The sequence below is a fragment of the Trachemys scripta genome, chromosome 5 (genome assembly GCF_013100865.1).
Source record: "Trachemys scripta elegans isolate TJP31775 chromosome 5, CAS_Tse_1.0, whole genome shotgun sequence".
Taxonomy (NCBI): Eukaryota; Metazoa; Chordata; order Testudines; family Emydidae; genus Trachemys; species Trachemys scripta.
Genome location: NC_048302.1, coordinates 130,991,194 through 131,010,572, shown reverse-complemented (window position 1 = coordinate 131,010,572; position 19,379 = coordinate 130,991,194).

Genomic DNA, 19,379 nt, shown 5'->3' with positions numbered 1-19,379 from the left:
AGTTTTCAGGTAACTAAAAGGGTGTCATAAGGAGGAGGGAGAAAACTTGTTCACCTTAGCCACTAAAGATAGAACCAGAAGCAATGGGTTTAAACTGCAGCAAGGGAGGTCTAGGTTGGACATTAGGAAAAAGTTCCTAACTGTCAGGGTGGTTAAACACTGGAATAAATTGCCTAGGGAGGTTGTGGAATCTCCTTCTCTGGAAATATTTAAGAGTAGGTTAGATAAAGGTCTATCAGGGATGGTCTAGACAGTATCTGGTCCTGCCATGCAGGCAGGGGACTGGACTCGATGACCTCTCGAGGTCCCTTCCAGTCCTAGAATCTATGAATCTATAACACAGTTTCACCTATAACACGGTAAGATTTTTTTGGCTCCCGAGGACAGCGTTATATCGGGGTAGAGGTATTTGATAATTCGACCAAATTAGCTAATAGTTCCAGTGCTCAAAAAATGCATTTTTCAAAGAATTTACTATTTGCCAAAAAACTTCATCCAGGTCTACTTGTGAGCTTACTTATGGCCTGTTTCATAGCCCACTGAGAGTCTTCCAATTGGCGTCAGTGGCCTTTGGATCAGGATCAGAGGTGCTACAGGATTCGGGTGTTTCTTTGCAGTCCTGAAATACTGCAGTGCTCACAACAGTAACAATGTACTTGGTTCTGTAAGGTGGCTTGCATTAACGAAAGGCAAACAGATTGATCAAAAATGCACAAGGGTACATAAATGGTTGTGCAATTATATTTAAGACTTACAGCACCTGGCTGTCCTCTCACACCTATCTTATACTGGTTTAATTCTATTGACTTCAGTGGAACTGATCTTGATTTAGTGAAATGAGATTAGAGTGAGGGCCACAGAAATTTTACTGGAAGTAGTTTGGAGGTAAACATGTCAATCAATCTGTATAAGAAAGTATCAGTCAGCCAAGTTAGTTCCTAATGTGGGACTTTCCACAGTAATTTTAAAAATGGGAAGGAAAGTTACTTACCACAGGTCTGGAATTACATGAAGTATGAATCAGTGCAAAGTGTGTCTGCTGTCTTTCCTTGCACTCACTCAGTCAAATTCCATTTCCCAGGGAGTCCGTGGTTTCATTTTGTACTCAAATCCCAAAGTAACCAAGCTCTACTCATCTTAAATCAATTTAAAATATTACTTAATGCCATGTGTTTACTACACTGGGGAGAAAACATGTCTGGTTATAATGCTATTAATGTTTCAAACACTAATCACAAGTCTTGCCTGAAGAGATTTTTTAAATTGCATGTAAATGTTATACAAGAGGAAATTTATATTGAACCACATCATTAATTTGCAATTACAAGAAGACTATACAAACACAAACAAATATTCCGCTTGTAATAAACCCTATTTAATATTTGATTGACATTTTTCCCTGCCAAAGTTGGGTTTAGTAATCTCAGAAACAGGGCCATCACGAAATATAGCCAGTTCTTTTTTAAAAGAAAACCCAATTATTAAAACCCAAAGGATGCACAAAGTCTTCAGTCTTTAGCATAAATTGTTACTGTGCCAATGGGAGGGGTCCTGCATATAGTGTGTGTCCACTACTGTCCTCTTGTGTCTATCCCCTCAATATCCCTCTCATTATATTCTACACACAATATCCATCATGACTTGGGTCGATTTAGATGTGAAGCTCTTAGGCGTAAGGACTGGCCTTTATTTTATACTTATGTAGTGCCCGGTACAATGGGACTCCAATCTTCATTGGGGTTTCTGGACACTAATACAGTGAAACAGTGGCAGACCATATGTGTGCTGCAATTTTATATGTGCCTCTTAAGATCTTGGCAGATAAAGCCAGTGATCTAAGGAAGTGACCCAAGATCTAAGCAAGCAAGATGGGATGGCTCAACTCTTCTCTTCTGGAAGAAATGTGTCATTCTCTACATGAAAGTGAGAATACAAAGTATAATCCTTCAATATCTCTAATGACATGCCAGCTGGAATGCCAAGAACTGAATTCTGCCATCTTCACTTTGAATATAACAATCAGGGCTTCCAGTTATATGGGCGTCATCTGAGTTGGTTACAACGTGCTTACAATTTATACGACAGGCAGGCGCTAACCAAGCATATTGAAATATTGGTATGAAAAAGTGCTATGTGAGTGCAGAGCATTATCATATGTGGTGCACTGGCTAAGTGAGCTGGGGAAGGAAGCTGGCAATGCACCTGTTGACAATACATTTTATAAGTGCCATTCAGTCTTGCTTTTATCATACCAAGTCCCCACAGACTTTGAAGCTCAATATAAACTTACCAAAGGTTTTGCCCATGATGCTTATTATAAATTAATGGAGATATCCCATCTCCTAGAACTGGAAGGGACCTTGAAAGGTCATCAAATCCAGCCCCCTGCCTTCACTAGCAGGACCAAGTACTGATTTTGCCCCAGATCCCTAAGTGGTCCCCTCAAGGATTGAACTCACAACCTTGAGTTTAGCAGGCCAATGCTCAAACCACTGAGCTATCCCTCCCACCCAAACTAACTAAGGATAATTTCCACCAGCTGTAAATCAGAAGGACAGCTAGTTTTGACTGCTTCTTTTTGCGTGCTGTCCATGCTTGCTGGGACATTCTGTATAAGAAGATTCCCTCCCCCCCCCATCCCATATACATACAGTGTGTGTGTTTGAACCCCACAGTTCCTTAGATCCAGAGTGGTGTTGGATTGTTACATTTAAGTTTGCTTATTCCTCTGCAAGATTAAAGAAGGTTAATTGTATTTCTATGGGGTATTTTTCCTACATAAGACTTGTAAGGACAATTCTTCTAGTAATTCAAACCTCTAGAGCAGTGGTTCTCAACCCGCGGCCATTGGGCCGCTTGCAGACCAATCAGCACAGAGCTGCAGCTCACATGACATCCTCAGGGCCAGACAGGTAGTATGTATATTGTGTGGATGCAGCCCACAATGGTAAATAGGTTGAGAACCACTGCTCTAGAGATGTCTTGGCAATCAGAGATATGTGGCAATCAGGTGTTCATGCTGATGCTTTTAGATCTTTTCCTTGCTTTTGGCACCATTGGTCATGAGCTGTCATTGACTTGCTATAGAATTTGCGTTTTTAAATACCGTCCAGAACTCGTATATCCAGGGAGATTTGCACTTTTACCATTGTATAAATCAAAGCTATCCCAGCTGTACTCTTAGTTTCGAGGCAATTTAAATTCTTATTCATGGGATTCAACTGTCAAGAATTGCTACAAGGGAATGGCACTTGCCCACACCAAGTTTCTGCGACTATTTCATTTGCATTGGAAAAATCCCTCCACCAGCCATTCTCCATCGCAGAGCGTGGACTGGGGACGTGTAGCAGCTCTGTTGTATCCCTCGCTCCTGGTCCACAATGTGGGGAAGCACTGAAACACCACCACCGTCAGTTTTAGTGCAAACTCTACTCTCTCCATTTTTTCCAAGGCGCTGATTCGATCATGCAGTTATAGTTGTTGTTGTTGTTTATATTACAATAACTAGAGGTGCCAATTGAGCTCAGGACCCCACTCCACAAACACTTTCTGAGAGAGAGTTTTTCCCTCAAAGACCTTACAATATAAACAGATAAATGGTTGGAGGGAAACAAACCCACAGGAAGGTCATCCAGCAAGTCAGTGGCAGAATCAGGAATAAAGCCCCTGTTCCAGTGCCCTATCGGCTGCTGCCACTCTGTGCAGATTTGCACCCCCGTGAAAACCTCTTGCACATGTAAATCTTTACACAGGAGCGGGACAAGAGGCTTACGTGCCTGAATTGTATTTCTTTGGCCTGGTAGTTGGTGTTCATCACTGTGACTATCTAACCGTGTGTGTCCTGGCACTCCGATATTACCAGAGAATACATACAATGGGGCAAGGAGAGTGTTCATTTTATTGCAGTGCCCAAGCACAAAGGGATGCAGCACTTCCTAGTGATGTGTGGGGGGGAAATATTAGAAAAATGAAAGATGTGGAGCACAGCCAATCAGGGCATGTTTGTAAAATCTCATGAGCAAATCAAACACATGATGAATAAATAAAAGCCACCCACGTAGTCCATTGTGCAGCAGTAGTTCAACATATGCGCTCAGAATTCCTTGTCATGCAAAAATGACAGCTTCTTGGTCTTGGAAAACAGACGCTACCGGGACACTGCCGGAGGCACCATGAACCAGGCTGCCATGCCAAGCAGAAAGGCACCCTACTGAGAATGAATATGCTAAGGTTCAGAGGGAATAATATGATTTGTTCTTTCACCTAAGATGAAATAAAAAAAAAAAGACAGGCGAATTTATGCCATTTCTGAACATTTTTATATCGAATTTTAAGGGAGATGCTTCAGGAAACTACTGTCTGATTTGAGTTAGTCCATTTTTTACTGATGTGAGTAAGGCTGAAAGGCAAACATGGAATACTTGCAAATAAAAATGTTTGTAATAAGGAATATTTGGTGCCACTTCTTTGCAGGAGAGATTGTAGGGTTTGAGCAGGTGTCCGTTGCTGAAGGAGCAGGGAAGCCATGCTGCAGCGGGAAACCCCAGGAGGAAATTTAGCTGTCTCAGCCAGAATTCCTCCAGAATTCCCCCAGGAAACTAGCATATGCATTCCATGAGACCAGAGTGTGCACCTTCATTTCAGTCAGCTCGCTCAATGGGCCAGTGCAGGGGCAGCTGGAGACGTGGCCGCAGTTTTGCTGTGATGGGGGTCAGCCAATTTTCAATTAGGCTCCTCCTTCTTTTAACTTTGTAAGTGGGAGGGTTCAAACCAGTCAATGCAGAAGTGGGCATGGGGCAGAATGAGAACATCATTTTCATGCAGAGAAATGTCTGCAAAGAAACTGCAAATCCGTCTGCTGTTCAGAGGAATTAAGCAATTCAGTATAATTTACTGTGGCAAGAGTGTCAATTTTAGAATTGCTAAAAGTTAGGCAATGTCTACACTCCAAAATTAAGTCGACCTAACTTATATCAGCATACAGCCTCACAGTGATTACATCGCTTGTGTATGTCCACACTTTGCTCCTTGTGTCACGGGTACATGTCCTCACCAGGACTTGTTACAGTCGACGTAAACAATGCAGTGTCTACACTGAAACTGTGTCGGTCTAACTACATCAACCCTGACTCTACGCTGCTTGTGGAGGTGGAGTTACGTCAGCATAGAAAGGCAGTTACATTGGCAGGAATGAAATTTAGCTGCGGACATTTCCATAGTTAGGTCAAGGTAAACTGCTTTGCATTGAACTAACTCTGTAGTGTAAACAAAATCTTAAATAGTGCAATATATTTATAGGTTGAAAATGTAATAAGAAATTACCAGTTACTTTGTGGGTTTCACCATCATGTCAGGTGCATTAATAAATTTGCAAAGGAGATTGTTTGGGTACTTGATAAGCATGTACTACAAACACAGAACAGACATTCTATTTTATTTGTAAAGTCTGTGAAATTAGAAATGTGCTTTTAGGTCTGACTCACTTTAGATCTCAACTGTTTTAGACAAAAGATTATATTGATTTCTAATAAACACTTAAATGGTTTATAGATTCATAGATTCTAGGACTGGAAGGGAACTCGAGAGGTCATAGAGTCCAGTCCCCTGCCCGCATGGCAGGACCAAATACTGTCTAGACCATCCCTGATAGACATTTATCTAACCTACTCTTAAATATCTCCAGAGATGGAGATTCCACAACCTCCCTAGGCAATTTATTCCAGTGTTTAACCACCCTGACAGTTAGGAACTTTTTCCTAATGTCCAACCTAGACCTCCCTTGCTGCAGTTTAAGCCCATTGCTTCTTGTTCTATCCTTAGGGGCTAAGATGAACAAGTTTTCTCCCTCCTCCTTATGACACCCTTTTAGATACCTGAAAACTGCTATCATGTCCCCTCTCAGTCTTCTCTTTTCCAAACTCAACAAACCCAATTCCTTCAGCCTTCCTTCATAGGTCATGTTCTCAAGACCTTCAATCATTCTTGTTGCTCTTCTCTGGACCCTCTCCAATTTCTCCACATCTTTCTTGAAATGCGGTGCCCAGAACTGGACACAATACTCTAGCTGAGGCCTAACCAGAGTGGAGTAGAGCGGAAGAATGACTTCCCGTGTCTTGCTCACAACACACCTGTTAATACATCTGTAGTAGGTCCTAGCCGGGGCTCGACCCTTCCGGACAGGAGGGGAGCCACACCGACTCACTACTGTGGGAACAAGCAGTCAGTTAGTCCCGAAACTCCGGCTCTTTGGTGCAGAGTCGGAGCAACCACAGTCAAAGCTCAAGAGCCCAGGCCCTGGATCAGGGCGGGGCAAACACAGTTAGCTCAGGCCCTTGTTNGGGCCAGTCCACCTGCATGGGTTCCTCTCTGCCCGGGCTCGGCGGCAAGTCTGGTAGCTCTGCCGGGAAGTCCGGCCAATGGTCCTCAGGCGGCTCCTCTGGATAGCAGCAGGGGCTGAGGGGTTCGGGTCCAGTCTCACCCTCAGGGTTAGTGGGGTTCGGTTCCCAGGGGTTCTCCCAGTAGCGGGCGTGAACGGGCTCCGGCGGCTCCTCCTCGTAGCGGGCCCGGGGTAGCTCAGGCCAGCTAGGGTCTTCGACGGTCTCCTGGCCGGGAGCTCCCGGCCGCACGTCTGCTCCCTGTGGTGGCTGGCCGCCGACTGAGCTCTGGCGGCCGGCCTTTATACTTCCTGTCCCGCCCCTTGACTTCCGGGGGGGCGGGGACAGGGGGTGGTGGTCCCACCCACTCTGGTGCCGGCACGTGGGCTCCCTCTTCTGGGCAGGAGGGGAGCCACACCGACTCACTACAACATCCCAGAATCATGTTTGCTTTTTTTACAACAGCATCACACTATTGACTCATATTTAGCTTGTGGTCAACTATAACCCCTAGATCCCTTTCTGCCGTACTCCTTCCTAGACAGTCTCTTCCCATTCTGTATGTGTGAAACTGATTTTTTCTTCCTAAGTGGAGCACTTTGCATTTGTCTTTGTTAAACTTCATCCTGTTTAACTCAGACCATTTCTCCAATTTGTCCAGATCATTTTGAATTATGGCCCTGTCCTCCAAAGCAGTTGCAATCCCTCCCAGTTTGGTATCATCCGCAAACTTAATAAGCGTACTTTCTATGCCAATATCTAAGTCGTTAATGAAGATATTGAACAGAGCCGGTCCCAAAACAGACCCCTGCGGAACCCCACTTGTTATGCCTTTCCAGCAGGATTGGAAACCATTAATAACAACTCTCTGAGTACGGTTATCCAGCCAGTTATGCACCCACCTTATAGTAGCCCCATCTAAATTGTATTTGCCTAGTTTATCGATAAGAATATCATGCAAGACCGTGTCAAATGCCTTACTAAAGTCTAGCTATACCACATCCACCGCTTCTTCCTTATCCATAAGACTCGTCATCCTACCAAAGAAAGCTATCAGATTGGTTTGACATGATTTGTTCTTTACAAATCCATGCTGGCTATTCCCTATCACCTTACCACCTTCCAAGTGTTTGCAGATTTCCTTAATTCCTTGCTCCATTATCTTCCCTGGCACAGAAGTTAAACTAACTGGTCTGTAGTTTCCTGGGTTGTTTTTATTTCCCTTTTTACAGATGGGCACTATATTTGCCCTTTTCCAGTCTTCTGGAATCTCTCCCATCTCCAATGATTTTCCAAAGATGATAGCTAGAGGCTCAGATACCTCCTCTATTAGCTCCTTGAGTTTAAATGTGCGATAGCTTGCAGAGTTGGGGCCTGGGGTTTTTGTTTTGCTGTTTGTTTTTTCTTTTGTTTTTACTAACAAAGTTTTGGTTTCTCAAATCCAGAAGAATGAGACCCAAGTCTTTGGGTTACTAGCATATAAATCAGTTTAATTAAAGCTAGTGAATAGAAGATATGGGAAAATCCTGGCAGTAAAATCGTCAACTGGTTAAGCAGCCAATTAAAGTCAAGCTGAATTCCAGAATCAATGAAAAGAGCTTAGTGTAGAGTTTAAATCTTAAGCTAATGAGAAATACAGCATTTCCCACTGCTAGAAAAAGAAGATTAAAAGTTAATTAACATAGACAGTCAAAAGGTTTGTATTTAATGCAAAGTAAAAAGTTGCCCAACAATGGGAAAACTACAATGGGCAAATGCTGAGTTTTATGTTTAATGAAGAAACATCAGACTAAGATCACAAAGATGGCTTTAGCGTCTCATATGTATTTCACTGCTTTTCTTTGTTGACTGGGTGTGTTGCATCACAAATAGAGGCACACTTCCCTCATCTAAATCCTTTTACATAGTGCTTTGTCATTCTGCCAGGCTACATAATAGCAAACCTACATTGATCCAATGCAAATATGCCACAGCACTTTGCAAACTATCTAGCCTAAGAACTGCTTTGATTACCCCTGTCCTGCAGCCACCTTGGCTACTGAATATCAATAACCTGCAGTAATGCAGAGCAGAAAGGGAGGAAGAGAATTGCATCCAGTTGCTTCTGCAAGGGAAGTTTAAATAGGCAAACCATAATTGCACAAGTGAATTTGGCTAGGGCGCTGAGGTTCACATCCCTACAGATGCAAAAAGTGCCTGGAGATTTGACAATGATCATGTGTGGTTAGGACCTCATCTTCATGTCTCATCTGAAAGACACCACACTGTGCTATAAAACTAGCCAAGCTATTATTTCTCCACTGAATGAGAGAGAAGAACGCCACCTAATGAACTGTAAGAGCAATTCCTGCAGCACCACGGGCTTTCTTTCCCATACAGGAACTGATCTGGCTTATCCTATGAGATCTTACTCTGATCAGTAGTTCTGATGACCCACCTACTGGAAAAATTAAGGGGTATGACTGCTTATGGATCATGATGTTGCTGAAGGGGATTTCAACCATCGTTGTTATCTATAATGACATCCTTTATTGTGTTGAGAATATACCTTTATCATGACTTAAATGTCTGGTTCACATGGGCAGAAACAAGCACACCACTCCACTTTAACCAGAGCAAATCATTGTAAGGGATGGATGAGAGCATCTGTCCACTTTGTCCACCACCGTCAGATGCTCCACATTATAGCAGTCACGGTTATGGGGCTAGTTGCACCTCTGTCCTCTTTCTGGTCTCTGAGTGCACCCACTCAGGAGTTTGGCCTCTTGCCTTCACCTGTCTCAGGGTGCAACCTCACCATTCTTCCACTCTTATGATGCGTCTACACTGCAGCTGGGAGATGTAATATACATTATGAGTGGGCATACTAGCACTCTCCCTGATAGACTTGGCATGTTTAAAAATAGCAGTTTGGCCAGGCTGGCTTGGGATAGCCACCTAAGTATGTACCTAGGATCTCAGACAGGGCTATACTATATAAATGATTGGAGAGCGCTAAATAGCGAGGAGGACGGATCCAGAGCAATGTGGTTCGCTTGCTAAGCTGGGTGCAAGCAAATAATAGGCATGTTAATATGTATAAATGTAAAGTTATACATCAAGGAGCAAATGTAGAAGATACTTACAGGCTGGGAAATGCTAATCCAGGAAGCAGTGACTCTGAAAAAGATGTGGGGATCCTGGTGGATAATCAGCTAAGCATGAGCTCCCAGTGCGGCACTGGGGCAAAAAGCGCGAATACAATCCTTAGAGGCATACACAGGGGCTTCTCGAGTAGGAGTAGAGAGGTAATTTTACCTCTGTATTTGGCACTGGTGTGACCGCTGATTGGAATAATGTGTCCAGTTTTCAATTCAAGAAAGATGTGGATCAGTTGGAGAGCTCAGAGAAGAGCCATGAGAATGATAAAAGCATTAGAAAAGGTGCCTCATAGTCAGAGACTCAAGAAGGCCAATCTATTTCACCTAACAAAGAGAAGGTTAAGGCGTGACTTGAGGGAAGGTCATAAGTACTTATGTGAGGAATAAACATTTTGTAATAGCCTCTTTGATCAATAGAGAAAGGTGTATCAAGATCCAGTGGGTCGAAGTTGAACTTAGGCAAATTCAGACTGAAAATGAGGCACACATTTTTAACCTTGAGGGTAATTAACCATTGTTACAGTTTACCAAGGCCATGGTGGCTTTTTTGTCACTGGGAACTTTTAAATCAAGATTGGATTTTATTCTAAAAGATATTCTCTGGGTCAAACAGGAATTAATTCAGGGAAGTTCTATGACCTGCGTTATGCAGGAGGTCAGACTGGATGATCACAGTGGTCCAGTCTGGTCTTGTAATCTGTGAATCTATAAACCAAGAAGGTCTTATGGAAATGAAATAAGGTTCCACAGAAACTGCTCTGTGAGCCTATGGGATTTGATAGAGTATGAAAACTAGGAAAGAACTATTAGCATCATCTTTAGAATTATGATACATACAAATGCAATACATTTCCATAGGGTGGTTTAAAATGTCTATACAATGGTTGGCAACGTTTATTACATTCTATAGTGCCTTTTGGTAAGTCAGGGGCTAATTATAAGAGGGAAGAAGGAAGGCACAGAAGATGTGCCTTCGAGACCAACTGACCCTTCCCTGTACCCTCTGATTTTCAGATTCACAGCAACTATTCAGATACACAAGGACTGCCACCGGATACAGGGCCTGATCCAAAGCCTATTCAAGCCAATGGGAGTTTTTCCATTGATTTCAATGGGCTTGGGATCAGACCCCCACAATGCATTGCACAGCAACTACAGATCAATATAACCTGGCCAGGAACAAGCACAGTGATTTTCTTGATGATTAGAAGTGCCTTTGCTGTACTTTGCAGTGAGTGGGCGAGAGCCTATCACGCTGTCTTTAACCTTTACTCCACAGATGCCTGGGGATTAAGAGCCGGCAGGGGAGCCATCAGGCATTTGTGGAATGGGTCTGTATTTGAAGGAGATGGCAGGCAGGAATGGTAAGATATATAACTCAGTTTCTGCCACAGGAAGTTCAGCAACAGCCATTAAACAGCTCGACTGGGAAGCAAGTTTCAACCACATCTTCTGTTTCTCTATAGCTTTAATTGCCTCCCATTAGAAAGAAAAACAGCAAGCGAAGTTGTTGGGCCTCTGGAGCGAATGGCAGTGATGTAAGGGCCACTATGACCCCAGTTTTAAAATCCCACTGGAAGATGGTTCTTAGTCAGAAAGTCTCTTGCTGAAGTTGAAAAACTCCTTAAAACTTCTAATGCGCATTTGCCTGCAAACTGAAAGATTACCCAAATCTCTCATGCCACCCAGTCCCATCTAATCCCCACAAGTGAGTTATTTCCTGTTGACTAAGGCTGTGTCTACACTGCAACCGGGATCCACGCTCTGAGATCGATCTACTGGCGGTTGATTTAGCGGGTCTAGTGAAGACCTGCCAAATCAACAGCAGATCTCTCTCCAGTCGACCCCTGTACTCTACCCCCAACGAGAAGAGTAAGGTAAGTCGACGAGAGAATTTCTCCCATTGACCCCCCGCAGTGTAGACCCCGTGGTAATTAGACCTCAGGTACGTTGACTCCAGCTATGTTATTCATGTAGCTGGAGTTGCATAGCATAGCTCGACTTACCACAGTATTGTAGACATAGCCTGAGGCTTCTCTCCCGTCAACACATGGCTGTATTCTCAGCCACTCTTGACTTTTACCATTCACTAGGCAGCATCAGGTCCTAGGAGTTATTTTGGAGAAGTTCTATGGCCTATGTTACACAGGAGATCACAATGGTCCCTTGAAATCTCTGAATCTTTCTTTCCTTTCATATCCCAGTCTTCACAGCCCGCTGTTTCGGGAAGCAAGATTTGAACAGCCTTTCTGGTTAATATTCATTACTCTCCCTGAAGCACAGCACTCCCATGTCATATCTGCATTTCACTCAGGAGTGACTGCACTGTGCCCATGCCCTGAATAGTAGCAAAATATCTCTGCACAGGTACTATGGCTAGCAGAGGTGCAGTAGTAACAAAGCTGATGCACTCCCTAGGTTGGCTGCTGGTTTACAGGTCTCCCCGTGGAGCAAGTAGCAAGCTATGCCATGACATTTTGCCTTCCTTTTAAGAACAAACATTGAACTAGGAAACTCTGCTCTGGCCAAGCTGTGGGAGGCACGGGGATGGAGCAGAGATAGCAAGAGTGCCTCTGGGCCATGTTTGTGGCTTCCTCATCCTGGGGCCAGCTAGAAGGCACAGGTAAAGCCTTGTATACATTTACAATACCCCTGACTCGGACATCAGACCCCTGTAATATGTGTATATGCGTCCCAGGCTAACCCCAAAGGATAGGCAAGGCCAAACTGGGATTTGCACCCGTTGAGAGGAGGCACAAATGTCTATTATCTTATTCAGTGCAAACACCAACTAAGCCCCTGGGGTGGGTTTTCTACCGCGTACATGGGCTGAGTAGGTTAAAAAGGACCAATTAGCTGCATAGGCTACCCCTGGAGCAGAGCCAGGGATGGATAAAGCCTAACTGAAGATAACGCCCAGCTTGTCAGGGCAGGCTGGGTTTGTATGAAGACAGGAAATTGAGCACAAGAGGGAGCTGCCAGGGGGAACTTTGCTTGGGAAACAAGCTGTATTTTGTTTATTACATTGTAGAATTTAGCTGACAATTTGATTGATGGTGCATGAGGCAGAATCATGCCTAGTTCCCTCTCCCACATCTGTTTTATAACATCCCGGGTTGGGACTGCTGCAGGGACTGAATCCATGAGCTCTGAATCTAAAAGCACGAGATGCTATTGCTTGAGCTAGAGACTATCATCCTTGGCTTGCAGGTGGTTGCAAACTCAAAACTTTGTGCAATGTGTAGCCACTCGAATAGAACGAAGAACCACGTTGCATCAGTCTGAGTTATGGCTTCATGGTCCAAAAGGAATAAAACCGTCCGTGTGAGCCAAATCATCCCCTCCCAAGGTGATCTCATAAGATGCATGCAGGGGTCTGGGAAACTAGGAGGTGCCCAGTGTACCTTCTGGAAGAAGCATTATGCTGCACCCTGCAAACCTCACCCAACAAGAGTCTGATTCTGGGCTCACTTAATCCAGTTTTACAGCCATGTCCCATTGTCGGACATGGAGTTTCTCCTGATTTACATCAGTGCAAGAAAGAGGAGAATCTGGCTTCAGAGCTACCAATCTCACTAGCAAGCTAAACATGCCGTTTCCTACAAATCCATTTTTCAAAGCCATAGGGCTTGGGAGGCTTCATAAGAAAGGAGTGCACCCCAGAGGCCTGGAATTTGCAGGCATGACCCATATTTGCTACACTGTTCCCCTCACACATAGAATCATAGACTTTAAGGTCAGAAGGGACAATTATGATCTTCTAGTCCAGGGGTAGGCAACCTATGGCACGCGTGCCAAAGGCGGCACATGAGCTGATTTTCAGTGGCACTCTCACTGGCCGGGTCCTGGCCAGCGGTCCGAGGGGCTCTGCATTTTAATTTAATTTTAAATGAAGCTTCTTAAACATTTTAAAAACCTTATTTACTTAACATACAACAATAGTTTAGTTATATATTATAGACTTATGGAAAGAGACCTTCTAAAAATGTTAAAATGTATTACTGGGACGCAAAACCTTAAATTAGAGTGAATAAATGAAGACTCGGCACACCACTTCTGAAAGGTTGCCGACCCCGGTCTAGTGTGACCTCCTGCACAACGCAGGCCACAGAATCTCACCCACCCACTCCTGTATTAAACCCCTAGCCTATGTCTGAGCTATTGAAGGCCTCAAATTGTGGTTTAAAGACTTCAAGGTGCAGAGAATCCTCCACCAAGTGATCTGTGCCCCACGCTGCAGAGGAAGGTGAAAAACCTCCAGGGCCTCTGCCAATCTGCCCTGGAGGAAAATTCCTTCCTGGCCCCAAATATGGCAATCAGCTAAACCCTGAGCATGTGGGCAAGACTCACCAGCCAGCACCCAGGAAAGAATTCTCTGTAGTGACTCAAATCCCACCCCATCTAACATCCCATCACAGGCCATTGGGCATATTTATGGCTAATAGTCAAAGATCAATTAATTGCTAAAATTAGGCTATCCCATCATACCATCCCCTCCATAAACTTATCAAGCTTAGTCTTGAAGCCAGATATGTCTTTTGCCCCCACTGCTCCCCTTGGACCTTCCTTTGTCTGGCAGCATCCAGACATGAGCAGCTGCAGAGGGCACTCCGTGGGTGAGACTGCTGTGGAAAGCAGCATTAATAATCCCCACTGTATTTCTAATCAGACATACATTGGGCCAGAGGATGATGCCATAGAGAACTGTTGGTTCTCCGCTCCATCCCAGCCTGCCTATCAGAGTGTGTGGACACAGACTCGACAGGGCGCCATACATACCAAGTTGTTCAAGGAAGACATTGACAAAGAAGCCGCTCTCCTTCCTTTCACACAGCCTAACCCAGGTCTGCCAGAAGTGGGACCAGGACTGGGATGATTCCAACCATAGCCAATGAAATTGGCAGATGCGACAGTTGAGAGAGACAGACAGAGCAGGTCTATTCAACTAAAGTGCCATGGGGGGAGACGGCAAAGGCACAAATGGGAGTTGACTTTCAATAGGAATTAGGAGCCATTGTTCGTTCAGAAGGTCACTTCTTTCATCTGTAGATCTCACAGTGATAAGCCCCATTCTTCCCATTTTTTACAGAGAGCGGCTCAGAGACCTGGACTCTATTCCCGGCTCTGCCACTGACTCATTGTGTGACTTTGGAGCAATCTGAGGCCAGAGCTCTTTTTCCACAGAATCACTGGCTGCCTTAATAAAGCTTTTCCTCTGTCTCTTGCTATAGCTCAATTCATAGTTCCCTCCCACCCTTTCCCCCCCTCTGTTTAGCTCTGAGGTGGTTCAGATGCTACAGAGGTGTCACTCACCAGGCCCTGGTAATTTTCTATGCGATCCTATATCCTCCTGGTGCAGCAGTGTAATAGACATATGTTTTGTTAAACCATAATCCAATTTTAAAGCAATGCGTGAGTGAAGTGCAAAGCATCCTCATTAGGGATTTGTGTTCCTCCCTCTCCCCCGTATGACAGAGATCCAGGCAGGTTTGTCAGCTCTTACTCACCATCACCTCTCACCTAAGCAGGTGGGGGAAAGGAAGGGAAACGGGAGAAGACGCCGCCTTAATGGAGTGACAAACAAAGCAGTGACTGCCAGAAACACGCTGGAGATTCTGTGCTTTGTAACACACAGCCTTGACGTTTGCGTTTCTGCCTCCCCACCCACCAACTGCTTACAACGAACTCTTGAATACCCTGGGGAGGGATTAGGGGTCCTATCCGTCACAGAGGAGCAACAGGTGGTTTTACCTACAAAGAAGGATAAACTCTCTCTGAAGGACTTAAAAGGACAACCTCCGTGCTGACCAGATGTGAAGCAAATACGAGTGCTATATTAACCCACCTTTCCCCTTCCAGCTTTGTTGTTTTAGATCCAGTTAGCGTGTTAGATACTCAGTTAGATTCAGTGAGGGTTGCAGTTCTGCTGTGTTAGGTTGGCAAAGGGCAGTGCACAAGGAATCCCGTGTTCTCATGTAACTCTGCGGACTGGAGAAAAAGCAGGAAGCGCAGTGGGACAGGTGAGACTCTAGAGATGGCTGCCAACCTGGGCTGTCCCCTGCTGGGTTGCTCCTACATGAAACCTCAGCCCTGTGAGGGTCAAGAGCCCCTAAAGAATGCAGCATGTAAAACTGCCCAAATTTGGCCAAATGATAAGACTTTGAAAGAGTGCAGTGGAGGTTGTACCTTTTAGCAGTTAAAATCTGTAAAGATTCCATCCTCCCAAGCATGCTTCGTCCCCTTGCAGCTCCTGTGTATGCCTGGACCATGCGGGTGTCATCCCCACCGAGTGACTGAACCTACTTCCTGGATCCCCGGTCTACAAGAGTGAAGCTAGACTTTCCCTGTAATGGCATCTCCGAGTTATTCTGGGCTGGACACCAGAACTGAGAGCCTGGAGCCTGTCTCTCTTGTGGTGTCAATGATCCCCATCCCCCACCACCAGCCCTGGCACCACTAAGCTCGGCGGTTCATAGCCCCGGCACCTCTGGGCTTGCTGCGTCAGTTATGAAAGTTAAAAATTTGCTTGAGCCCTAGCACTTCTTTCATTACAAATTACGCACTGCCTCTCAAAAAAACCCTGCTGGTGCCTCCAGGCTGCTGCTTGACTTGAATGCAGTGAAGACAAGAGACGGACCGGGTGGGGGAAGGAAAGGAGCAGACTTCTGGGATAAAGAGACTGGGACTAGAGGAGAGGAGAAATTGGGCCTGGGAGCTTGTGGGGATACTGGACTGGGAGCCATTTGGCTGTAGGGGGAAACTTGAGGTTGGACAAAGAGCTGGGGGGATGGGGAAGACTGGGCCTATCTGAATAAGGAGATGGGAGTAGAAAACAGTGTGGAGGGAATAAGGGAGAAAAGACACATCTGATAAGGAGCTGGCAAGTCAGGAGAACAGTGACTGTTTGGGCAAAGAGAATGGGACAAGGAGCTAGGTAGGGGGAGACTGGAACAAGAAGCTGGAGTCCTAGCGGTGGGACCATTATTAAAATTGCAAAGTCAAGCACTCATTCATCCTTGTAGGTAAAGTGTCAGCCCCAATGTTAATGGGTCATTTAAAGGGTTGTCTTGGGCAAACTTATTAATAGGCAGCGCTACCAGCCCCATCTATAATACTCACACATGGTACTACTTGAGGCTCTCATTCGGAAGGTGAGTTTTAATAGGCTGTAGTGATGACCATGCAAACCAGGATGGGAAATGCATTCCATACATAGGGGACACATAGTGGTTATTAATATGTGTGATAGGTGGCCACAAGAAAGAGAAGGATGGGAACCAGCACTGAGACCTTAGGTAGTCCACAGACCTTAAGAGGAACTATGCAGGTTAGGTTATATCATCTGAACTTTTGTCCTCTCAGTATTTGACTCAGAGTAGCCATTTCAACACAACGTTGATTGGGTATTTGAACTGTGTGGAAATGGCAGTTGTAAGTAATGTTTTTTCCATGAATGATGGAAAAAAACCAGCCATCACGTAACACCCCCAGTCCCAGCATGTTCCCATTTCATGCATACTTTATTAATACTCTTCATTTGCAAAGAACAAGGAGAAACAAACCACTCGGGATGGGGAGGGGAGGGGGAGTGGGGGCGCTGAGTCAAGGAGCTCTGAACCCTAGAGCAAAATACTTTCTCTTACAGTTCTGCAAATATTTACAACATCCTTCAGCTATGTAACCTGTTAGCAAAATAGCATTACAGAAGGAAAAAGTGCTTCAGAATAATTACTCAAGGATTTTGGCATTATCCAGAGATGTTGCTCAGTTTAGTGTTTGTGCCAGTGGCAGTACATCTAACACTGGATTTAAAAATTCACAGTTCTTATGACTGATTTGAAAACCACTAGCAACGATAACTTCTGAGCGAAATGCAACCACTCTGTGGCTCCATAAGACTTCACGGTTGTCATTTTACTGAACATCATGACAACGTAGAGTTTTGTGGCAACGGTTGGGGAAGACTTAGAAGAAGGTTTCTAACCATCAGAGGCATGAGGTTCTGGAACAGCCTCCCCATGGGAGTTGTTGGGGCAAACAAACTAATTAGTTTTAAGATGGAGCTTGATAAATTTATAAGTAGGTGTAATGGGGACACAGAAGCCTCCATGCAAGGCTGGAAGGGATTGATGGCCTGCTGAGGGCTCACATAGCCCAAATTGACACCTGGAGCAGAGAGGGACTTAAAAAGAAGAGCCCTGCTCAGTTGGAGAAGAACAGGCAAATAGAGCAGATGTAGAGCTCTCAGGTCTGGTCTACACTGGGGGAGGAGGCGGGGGGATCGATCTAAGTTACGCAACTTCAGCTACGTTATTCACATAGCTGAAGTCGACGTACTTAGATCTTCTCACCACAGTGTCTTCACTGCGGTGAGTCGACAGCTAACGCCCCCGCCTCCCATTTTATTCAGCTTTTAACAACAATAATTGTCTTGGCCCAGGGCAGTTCTTAGGTATTAATGACGAGGGATGGTCCCTTTGCTGTACACTGAACATCAACGCCTTCCCATCTACTCACTGATTCCCAGAACATGCTCCAAGCTGAGATCATTACAGCTTTAGCAAAGGCAGCTTTGCTTAAACAAGCAAATAAGATCTCCATCCACAACAGAGAGAATGCAGCAGTTACTGGTCTGTAGCTCATTCTGGGGGCTTAAAGTGTGTGGATTCTCAGCTCTATGGTTTGCTGCTATAGATAATGCTGACATATTTCACCCCATCTAGAGGGGGTAGTCACTCCCTAGAGCTAGCCCCTGAGAGATCAGGCACCCAGCCTACCTGGGACAGGCTCTGCTAAGGAGATAAGCGGTGGTGTTGTAGCTGTGTCTGTCCTAGGATATTAAAGAGACAAGGTGGGGGAGGTAATATCTTCTATTGGACCAACATCTGTTGTTGAGAGAAACCAGTTTTCACTCTGGAAAACTTTGCCTATGTCTACACTTGGCTTTTTGTCGGTATAACTTATGTTACTCGGGTGTGAAAAACACCCCCCCGAGCAACATAAGTGACACTGACAGAAGTGCTGGTGTGAACAGCGCTATGTTGGTGAGAGATGTTCTCTTGCCTACATAGCTACTGCCTAACACATGTTCTAAGGGGCAACTCAAGATGAAATGGCCCATGAACACCCCTCCAGTCATAGGGAGGAAAGGAAGGGGGGGAGAAAACTGGGGGGGGCTCGTTAGTGGGTTACAGATCATTGTAATAAGCCATAAAGCCAGTGTCTTTATTAAGACCTGATTTTTAGTATCTAGCAAAGGGATGAATTTAAGCTCCCAGGCTCATCTTTGGAAAGTGTTAAGATGATCATGCCTGATAGGTCAGATAGAGAACGATCCCTTTGTGATACTAGAATGGCCTTCATGGACCTGTTCATACCCTGGGTGAGGGGAAACTGAAGCAGACGCTCACCTGCAGTACCATGCTTCACCACAGGGGGCGTGGTGGGATGATCTCCCTGACATCAGAGACCTTAATGTTTCTCTTCTGGCTTATGTGAGCTCCACCATTCAGGGGCTTCCCTAGCTATGGGTGGGGAACTTGCAAATGTTCTTACCCCAAGCTGCACTTTCCACTCAGCCAAACCTGGCAGGGCCGTGGTAGTACGATACGTTGGCTCCTCCTTCTTGGGATACAAGAGCAGCAAAGAGGGTGGGAAAGGCTATAGGAAGCAGCCAGATGGCAGGAAAACTGAAAAAGCACCGAAGGAAGCCACCACTTCAGGAGTCTCGACTGCTGGCGTGAGTGGAAGCAAGCTGCTCTGCAGTGGAGAATACCTGGGGGAGTGCATTGAACCCACAAAGCCTCCCACATCCCCTCCTAGGTCAGCTCTACCCACTTTTGGGTTTGCAGACTTCTTAATGAAT